This window comes from Neomonachus schauinslandi, chromosome X (assembly GCF_002201575.2).
Source record: "Neomonachus schauinslandi chromosome X, ASM220157v2, whole genome shotgun sequence".
Classification (NCBI taxonomy): Eukaryota; Metazoa; Chordata; class Mammalia; order Carnivora; family Phocidae; genus Neomonachus; species Neomonachus schauinslandi.
In genome coordinates, this window is record NC_058419.1 from 124,370,965 (window position 1) to 124,381,349 (window position 10,385).

Consider the following 10,385-nt stretch of genomic DNA (forward strand, 5'->3'; position numbering starts at 1 on the left):
TATGGGAAATAGGATAATCATACACACCAGAAAATGCATACAAGCTAACCTATGTGGGAAACCAAAGTATAAATAGAAGGTTGCTTTCTGCACACAGAACAGACCAAGTCAGGATGCACATCCCAATATCCAATCACATCATGATATCTCATCTTTGGCTGTCATATCCAAAAAGCACCATCAACTTTGGAGTCTGTCACTCTTAGAATAGTATTTTGGATGGATACTGATGGGCTCTGCCCTGGGCACCTCCCATCTCTGTGATTCAATCCCTGACAATTCTTTTACCTTTTGTAACATAACACAATGTAAGTTAAATTTTTATGTACCCGAGAACCAATCTCTCTGGTGAATGCGCACATGGTCGCTCTGACCCTGTAGGTGTTGGCATTATACTTTATGCCAAAGTCCATATTCTTTCTTTTTTTTTTTTTTACTTTTGTTTTGTTTCCTGTCTAAACTCTTTCAAGAGCACCAACAAATTTCACCCAATACTGCTTGTACACAAGTGAAAGGAGAATCTGAGAGCTTCAAGAGAGGACACAGCTGTTTAGGGCCCCAGAGCTAGAAAGTAGATGAGCTAAAACCAAAAATCACCCAACATACTCATGCCCTGTTGCTTACAGAATCTGACTTTCCAAATCCCTTCACAAGCTAAGAGCGTGTTCATGCCCATATAGGGGCTATGCCCAGGGATCAACCTATTCCCCACTGTAAGTCTGAGCTCCATAGACACGTTAAGTGGCAACAGGTAGAAGCTGAGCCCACCGCGTGTGCCTTGGGCTCATCTCACGCTAAGTTTTGAGGCAGACATGGTTCATTTGCTCACTAGCAATGCTGCAAAGCCGGGAGCTTCCCAAGAGCTTTCTTTCAGCCGACACCAACTTTTCCTTTCCCCTGCAGCCTGGTGTCCTTGGTGAGCGACAGTTCAGGTTAACAATACAGTTCTCAGCAATATACTGGTAAATAAAAACAAAAATTATCATTTTCCAGCACACTCTCTGTTGCAGGGAACACACCAGTGTGTCCCAGAAACTACCATATTTCATTTTCCTAACAACCGCAGGACATAGCTGTGTTTACCTTTATTTTAATGATGTGTCCACTGAAGCTCAGAAGAGTTATAACTTCAACAACTCCTAAGCCACTTAGCTGGAGTATCAGTTAGGGTTCTCCAGAGAAACAGAACCGATGGGATATATAGGGACATAAATACCACGTGGCTTTATGTGCTTCTTGGTATCCACCCAAAGGGGCTGAAAGCTTATGTCTGCACAAAAACCCACCCGTGGATGCCTTTGAGTGCTTTGTTTATAGTTGCCAAAACTTGTAAGCAACCAAAATGCCCTTCAGTAAGTGACTGGATAAATAAACAGGCCCATCCAGACAATGGAATATTATTCAGCACTAAAAAGAAATGAGCTATCAAGTCATGAAAATACTTGGTGGAAATTTAAATGCATATTACTAAGTAAAAGAAGCCAATCTGAAAATGCTATGATTCCAGCTCTAGGACATTCTGGAAAAGGGAAAACCATGGAGACAGTAAAAAGATTAAGAGTCACCAGGGTTTAGGGGGAGGGAGGGATGAACATGTGGAGCACAGAGGATTTTTAAAGGCAGTGAAACCACTCTGTATGATACTATAATGATGGATCCATGTCACCATACATTTGTCCAAACCCATAGAATGGTTTGGTCACCAAGAGTGACCCTGATGTAAAGTATGGGCTTTGAGTGATGGACGGCATGTCCATGTAGGTTCACTGATTGTAACAAATGCACTGCTCTGCTGGGGGACGTTGATTATGGGGGAGGCCAAGGGATGAGCAGAAGATACAGAGGAATCTCTGTAGGTTCCTTTCAATTTGCTGTTCCCTAAAAAAACAATGCCCAAGTAAAGCATTTGAGATTCGGAAGCTCCACACTTTTGGCTACTTTTCAGCACTCAGAAGTGCACGCTTCTTGGAATATCAACTACATCCCTGGTGACAAAATCGAGTGAGGGTGTCAAAAGTTCTGGAATTAAGAAACTCATGACCTTCACGGAGGTGCACCTGAGAAATACATAATAATGCTCAGGGAAAAGCAAGGGCATGGTGCTGGCGGTCAGACTTCAGACAGGCAACGGATTAATGTTTAGAGAAGAGCTGGCTCCCAATCACCCCGGGAGCTTGGTTTTCATTTGGACACAGGTGTCAGCCATGCATATCCCAATTAGAAGAAAGCAGACCCATCCAACGTTAGGTGCTTGTCCTGAGTCACGGGGTTTTTCTTGTCTCTGTAACTGTGCACTGATGAACGCCATCATTCCGTAGCATCCGGGAGATTCTGGGTGTGGAAATATGTAACCCACCCCGTCTTACTTTATGATTGCAATTTTTATTTTCTGACCAATATCATGGAATGGCCATGAAGACAGATTCTGGAGCGGATTTTAAATGAGTTTTGGGGCAATGATGGCATAGCTCACAAGCACATGTGATGATTTTCATTGGAGCACTGCGTTAATACTGGTCACATAGAAGTAGCACCATTCCCATTGTTATCCAAAGTGCTTAGACTTGAAGGAGCATCCCTCCACTTCTTATCAAGACTTGCAAAAGAAAAACAGAGGCAGCTTGGTACTCACAAAAAGATTTTGGCCATTTAGCTAAGATTTGTATATTGCAAGACTTAGGTCCCATTATGGGTTTGGATCCTCCAATAGTTTCTTCAAGAGCAATCATTCTAACTACATCTCAAAATGGACTTAAGAATTAGAGAATTGATAGAGTTTATGAATATGTTTGTGGTGAAGAGCTGACCTGACCTAAAGACAGGTCTGGCCTTTTGGCTCCCGGATGGTGATTCCCAGGCCCCTGAGGAGAGTGGCTTCCTTGGCCTCCCACCTTGGACCACATGGCACTGTCTACAATGTGACTCATGTTGGGGGATTTGGGCTCTGCCACCTCGGTTGCAACCTGCACAGGAACCAAAGGACACAGGTATCAGCAGAGACTGGAGACTTATGGTCAACCAGGGAGGCATATAATGTGATATGACTTCAGACACCAAGGCTCAGGCGAGCTACCCCAGTTGGCGATGCCATTCATGTGTTCTCACACATCATACCTGGGAGGAGGTGACACCATCCCTGAGTCCCAAGAGAAAACAATAGAAATCCTAAGTTGGGACCCCTCCTGGACTCTGCCCCAGGCACCACTTCCCTTGGCTGATTTCAATCTCTCCTTTCTCTATAATAAACCATCACTCTGAGTGTAACAGCTTTCATGGGGTTCTATGAGTCCTTCTGGAAATTTTCCAGAAGTGGGGTTGGTCTTTAAGGACCCCCTTGAAGTTACAGCTGGTTCAGAGGCAAGGGCAATTTTGGGGGGATGTGCTTTATCACTTTCCAACTGGCATACCTCAAGCTCACTTTGGCGGCACATACACTAAAATTGGAACAATACAGAGAAAATTCACATGGTCCTTGCCCAAGGATGATCCAACTGGCATAACTGAATTTCCAAAGAAATTTCCAAAGAACACTAGAGTGACATGGGGTTATGTTGATCTTCAGTGGAGTTATCCATCCCACAAGTTGAGCATTGGACATCAAGTATCCTCCATAAGTGAATGGTCAACAGTTGTATGAACTATGTTGGTCATACAGCAATGCATCATCAATATTCACACATCTAGACCATATTGTTTCAAGTATTATTATTTCCAACTCATGGAAGAAGTTTACAGAAGCTTTGACAGTTCTGGCAACTCTTACAAAATGGCGCAGGTCATGCAACAGGTCATATTCACAGGTCCGGAGATTTACGGTGTGGACATCATTGGTGGGCATCATTCTGCCTCCTACATGAAGCATCTTTGCTGCATGAAGACTTCCCTGAATGTATCTGTAGATATGTGTACACACTAAAATATCTTTCCCCTGTTTCAAATCTCTCTTGTAGGGTCTTGATGTCTTTAATCCTTGGCCATTTACACTGCCTGCAAATTCCATGTATTCTGCCCAGGGCAGAAGCAGAGAAAAACAGCACAGCATTTGTTAATGATTCATTTCCCACTAATTAGCCTACAAATGTTTGCTCCAAATGCAGCCAGTGTTACATGTTATGTCAAGAAACTTTTGCAATAAGAACGGTACCTAACTATGTATTATGCCACACCTTGAAAACATTTTCCTAGATATCAATCATTCAAAAAATTAAAAATTTCTCTCATCCCTTAGAAGCAAAAATATCCATCTTTTATGGAAGATCTTGGCGAGCAACACATCAACATTGCACATACAAATTCTAAAATACGTTGAGATTCCTTCTTTATTTCCAATTTCGATCGTGGATTTCCTTGGGAATCGGGGGCAGCCTTAACTGACCTCCTTTTTAAAAAGCTCATTATAGACATCATTTTCCATGCAGTTTCTGAGGGTGGTGAGTCTCCCTGAATGTCCTCCCTCAGTCTTCCGTTGGACTCCAGGTAGGCCTCCTGGGCAAAGGAGATTCATGGACAAGAGGAGTCTATAGTAGAGACGAAGGAGACTTTAGACAGAGCAACCTGTGAAGTCCTTGCAGTTTGCCGAGGACGGTTTGCATTCATTGCTGCCTGGGCACTTTGTCTGCCAGAGGAAATACTGTTTATCTCATCATTTATATCACTCTGCACATGACATGGTTTCCAAAAGACACTTTCCATCAGCACCACGTGGACGCCACCTCTCCAAAGCTATCTGTTGGTGTCCAGTTGTCATTTTCAGGATGTTCATTCAAGACAGGACCAAGGACCCCGCCCATGAGGGCCACTGTGAGCAGAAGCTGTCCCCTTCCCATAAGAATAGGCATCGGGCGCCTGGGTGGCTCAGTCGTTAAGTGTCTGCCTTCGGCTCAGGTCATGATCCCAGGGTCCTGGGATCGAGTCCCACATCAGGCTCCCTGCTCCACGGGAAGCCTGCTCTCCCTCTCCCACTCCCGCTGCTTGTGTTCCTGCTCTCGCTATCTCTGTCTCTGTCAAATAAATAAATAAATAAAATCTTAAAAACAAACAAACAAACAAAAGAATAGGCATCATCATTCTGTGGAAACGTAAAGTGTTAGCATCGACAGTGTGGGCAGATGCTTTACAAAAAGTGGTCCCATCTAGATAGTAGCCTATGGGAACTTCTCCATCATCACTACCGAAAAAAACAAATGTCCAGAGACCATTTCAATTTCGGCAGGTATAGAAATACTTTAACTGAAACATAAATACAAACTGAAAGCAGCCAGAGGAACAAAAATCAGTATAAAATGGATTCTACCCAGGAAAGTAAGTCTGGATTTTTAGATTAAAGCAGGTATTCGATTCATCCAATTTTTTTTTAAGATTTATTTATTTGAGAGAGAGAGAATGGGGGGGGGATAGGGGCAGAGGAAGAGAGATAGAATCTCAAGCAGATTCCGTGATGAGTACAGAGCCTGACCTGGGGCTCAATCTCACAAACCTGAGGTCATGACCTGAGCCAAAATCAAGAGTCAGACACGTAACTGATGGAGCCACTCACACACCCCTGATTTCCCCACTTACAGAGAGAGACATCAGTCCTGCACAAGTTTAAATGACCTCATGTGGAATGCACCTAAGCAACACTGGGGATTGGAACAACACATCCCAACGTCAGATCAATCTGAATGACTAAAATCAATCTAGATGTGTTAAACAGGAGATGTATTAACTTACTTACAGATACCGATAAAGACCCATAATCTGTTACAAAGAAGTAGAATATTCACAAAGAGAAATCAAGACGGTCTCCCCTCTCCCATGCAAAGAAACCAGCATTTCCTGGAAAAACCTTTGGAGCCATGGATGATTAGAATGTGGTAGAACCATCAAGACCACGCCAGCTGGACAGCCGGTCTGACCACCTTTTCTCTCCGATTTGTGATAAGACTAAGTTTTGAGTCTCAGTAGGATCCCAAATAAGAACACTGTGGCAATTTAGCTGGATTGCAGAGTAAAAGTATTAACGCCGCCCCTGCCCCCCAAAAAGAGTTAAATCTGGGGCGCCTGGGTGGCTCAGTCGGTTAAGCGACTGCCTTCGGCTCAGGTCATGATCCTGGAGTCCCGGGATCGAGTCCCACGTCGGGCTCCCTGCTCAGCGGGGAGTCTGCTTCTCCCTCTGACCCTCCCCCTCTCGTGCTCTCTGTCTCTCATTCTCTCTCACAAATAAATAAATAAAATCTTTAAAAAAAAAAAGAGTTAAATCTGAAATACACCAATGATACTCATCAGTGATATAGGCATCGAGACAGTTTCTTTCATTACAGAAAACAGAATTAAGTAGTATTGATTGCTCCTTATATGTGAGTATTTAGATGCATAAGGACAGAAAGAGTATAAGCAATTGTAAGTTAGAGTATCTTTCCATCATTATCTATACACTGTGAATAAAATAGAACAAAATGCACACACGCTAGGAAGATGTTTATCATTAATCTCTTTACCTTTCGGTTCTGCTGTATTTTGCAATGCATCAGATCCCTCAAAACAATATCAATCCGTATCTTGAGCTGTACCCGAATATCTAACATTTTCATATGAAAGCACATTACTATGACAATTATAGTACTAACACCACTGTGAGCGCTGACACTCCTAACCATAATCTCTTGCAATAAAAAAGAAAAGAAATCCAATGCACACGTTTGTGAGGCTAGCGTTTCATTTTATCTAAAATTCCCTGCCTGGCTATACAATCAGTGTGATTGATCCATTTTTTTTTTTATTATGTTAGGTTGATCCATTTTTATAGAGTAGGGAGCTATGTTCTTTTTGCTTCAGTCTTATTGGAATATAATTGACACATCACACTGTGTATGTGTTGAGCGTGCAATGGGATGATTTCATATAAGTATATGTTGCCCCTGTTGGTGGGAATGCAAGCTGGTACAACCATTCTGGAAAACAGTATGGAGGTACCTCAAAAAGTTAAAAATACAGCTACTCTATGACTCAGCAATTGCACCACTGGGTATTTACCCCAAAGAATACAAACACAGTGATTCAAAGGGACACGTGCACCCCAAAGTTCATAGCAGCAATGTCCGCAATAGCCAAACTGTGGAAAGAGCCAAGATGTCCATCGACAGATGAATGGATAAAGAAGACGTGGTCCATATATATACAATGGAATATTATGCAGCCATCAAAAAAATGAAATCTTGCCATTTGCAACGGTGTGGATGGAACTGGAGGGTATTATGCTGAACGAAATAAGTCAATCAGAGAAAGACAAGTATCATATGATCTCACTGATATGAGGAATTTAAGAAACAAAACAGATGAACACAGGGGAAGGGAGGGAAAAATAAAACAAGACAAAATCAGAAAGGGAGACAAACCGTAAGAGACTCTTAAGTCTAGGAAACAACTGAGGGTTGCTGAGGGGAGGGGGTGGGGGCAGGGGTAACTGGGTGATGGTCATTAAGAAGGGCACGTGATGTGAGGAGCACTGGCTGTTATATACAACTGATAAATCACTGAATTCTACTCCTGAAACTAATAATACACTATGTTAACTAAATTGAATTTAAATAAAACACATTTTTTAAAAGTTTATGTTGCAAAATGTTTTGCACACGATTACCACAATAAGATTAGCTAACTCTCCCATCATCTCCCATGACTATCAGTTTCTTTCCTTTTCCTTTTTTAATGAGAACATTTGACATCTATGCTCTTAGCGACCTTCATGGGTATAATGCGGTATTATAAACTCCAGTCACCATGCTGTACACGAGATCCCCAGACCGCGTCAACTTACAGCTGGGAGTTTGTACTGCCCATGATGACTCTACAGTGTCCTGAATTGGACTCTTGGTCCCCCTCTGTCTTCTGGCCACCGTGCCCAGGTCAGCTCCCATGGCTGTTGGGACTTCTTGTCCCAGTTGGGTGATGGGCAGCATGTGACAGCCTGCTTGTCCCCCTCCTTCCCTTCTGATGGAATATCAAGATTCCCTTTCCTGTGGGGCTGTCCGCCTACACACATCTCATGGTGAGTTCATGGAGAAGGACTCCATAAGCCACAGCAAGCCAGTAAAATCAATAATTTTGGGTAAAGAGGTGTTTTCTTGCACCCTTTAAATCTTATCAAAAATTTTTAATTTTTCCATAGACAGCATGGAGTTTCTCCTGTCCATCATTTTTAAACATATCAGATTGTTTTATTTTATTTTGCCTGTATGACATCATTTCATTGTTATGTTAGAATTACAGAGGGCAATTTTCCTTTATCTGTACATTTATCAGTGCGCTGCCTGCTCGTGTTTTTTTTTTTTTTCTAGGTACTCTGCTGTTCATCATCAGACACAATAATCACACACATAATTATGTCACAGGACAAGGCAACCTCTTAATTGTTGCCTCTCAGAAGAAAGACCATTTTTCTGAGATTTATAAATGTTGCATTTCCAACAGGCGTGTCAATTTCCATCATCTTCTCTCTAAGAAAGCATGTGTAAACTTATATTAATAAAAATACATTGCTCTACTAAATGCTCATCAGACTTAATTAGTTTTTCTTGAAAATCTAAAACAATTAAATGGACAGAAGAAACATTAAACAATTTTTAAAAATCACTTAATAACTATTCATAGTGTTCTTCCAATATTTACATTTGAGGAATACAAAGAAAGCATCAGAAAAAAATAACCATGAACTCAACCAGAAATACCTATTGCATACATTGGGCATCTCATCCACGGGTCTCACCCACGTGTGGCTTTCACGTGGCAGGCGGGAGCTCGCCAGGATAGACCGTGGGGCTCCAGGTGAGCTGCCCGCATTTGACAGGGTCCTCTCTTTCCAGTGGTAGGACTCAGATGAGTTCCTTACCTCTATGAGGTCCAGAGAGACTATCATAAAGAAAATTCACCTAGTGTGAATTTAAAAAATGAATCACGTTTAAGACAAGATCAGAAGTAGGCAATCAGTGATCACCTGTAACTATACCAGTGGCCTCTGGCAAAATTTAGAATCTTGGGACCATTACGGCCATAATTTATGAGTTACTGGATGTAAGTAGGATCCTACAATCACTATTATGACTATTTATGACTTACTGAGGGAAAACAAGTGTTTTTGTCTGTGAGGAACAGACTTTCAATTTTAAATTTGATGTTGCTACTTCTCATAGTTGGACACCTCAAACGTTGCTAGTGGGGATGTAAAATAGTATAGATGTGGTGAAAAACAGAATGGCATTCCTCAAAACATTAAAAACAGAAATGCCATATGATGCAGGAACCCCACTTCTGAATATATAGCTAAAAAGAATGGAGAGCAGGGTAGCAAAGCAATATTGGACCACCTGTTATTCACATATCATTATTCACAGTTGTCAAAAGGTGGGGAAAAACCCAAATGCCCATTGGTGGATGAATGGGTAAACAAAATATCGTCGATAGTATACAATGGACTATTTATTACTCAACCATGAAAAGGAAGGAAATTCTGACACCTGTTACCATATGGGTGAACCTTGAGGATGTGATGCCGAGTGAAATTAGCCCGTCAGAAAAAGGCAAATACTATGATTCCATATATATGGTGTCACTGAAGGAGTCACATCCATAGAGAGAGAACGTGGGATGGGGGATGCCAGGGGCTGGGGAGGGGGATGGGAGTTAGCACTTGATGGGGACAGAGCTTCAGTCTGTTAGGGTGGAAATGCTCTAGAGATGGATGCACAATATTGTGAATGTACTTCCCACCACCAAACTATATGCTTGAAAATGGTCAAGATGGTCACTTTTATGAGTTTTTTTGAGCCACAATTAAAAGTAAAAAGATAAAGAAGGAAACAAACATAAGAAATAATATAATGTAAATATAACAACACAGAAATGTAATGCAAACACTGAGTAAATGACATTTAATGCAACATTTAAAGAAATCAAAACAAATTATAAAATAAAAAATCCATGATGAGAACAATATCAAATGTTGAATAACAACAGCATCCACATTACTGATTTTTCTGCTTGCTTTTGCTTCTGATATGACTCAGCACAGTCTCTAGTAAAAGCTCCCCTGCCCTCCAATAGCAGGTCGGCTTAATTCTAGCTCAGTGGTTCCCAAGTGGGACATCTCTATCCTCCAGGGGACACTGAGCAATGTCTGGGGACACATTTTTGTTGTGGCAGAAGTGTTATTGGCATGTGGTGGTGGAGACCAGGGATGTTGCTCAATGCCCTACAGTGCATAGAATGCCCCACATAACAGAAAAATCCATCCCTGAATGTCACTATTGCTGAGGTCACTCTTGCTGCCTTAGCTGTCTGTCCATCCATCCATCCATCCATCCATCCATCCATTCATCCATCCATTCTGTCTATCTATCTATCTATCT

The 10,385-nt window shown here is 41.8% G+C and overlaps 1 non-coding gene across 1 annotated transcript; it reads left to right on the top strand.

The window, feature by feature from the left end:
* Positions 1-3,412: 3,412 nt before the first annotated feature.
* On the top strand, positions 3,413-3,520 carry LOC123323506. Its single transcript, XR_006539446.1, has one exon. It is a non-coding gene; the product is annotated as a U6 spliceosomal RNA (small nuclear RNA).
* Positions 3,521-10,385: the final 6,865 nt, after the last annotated feature.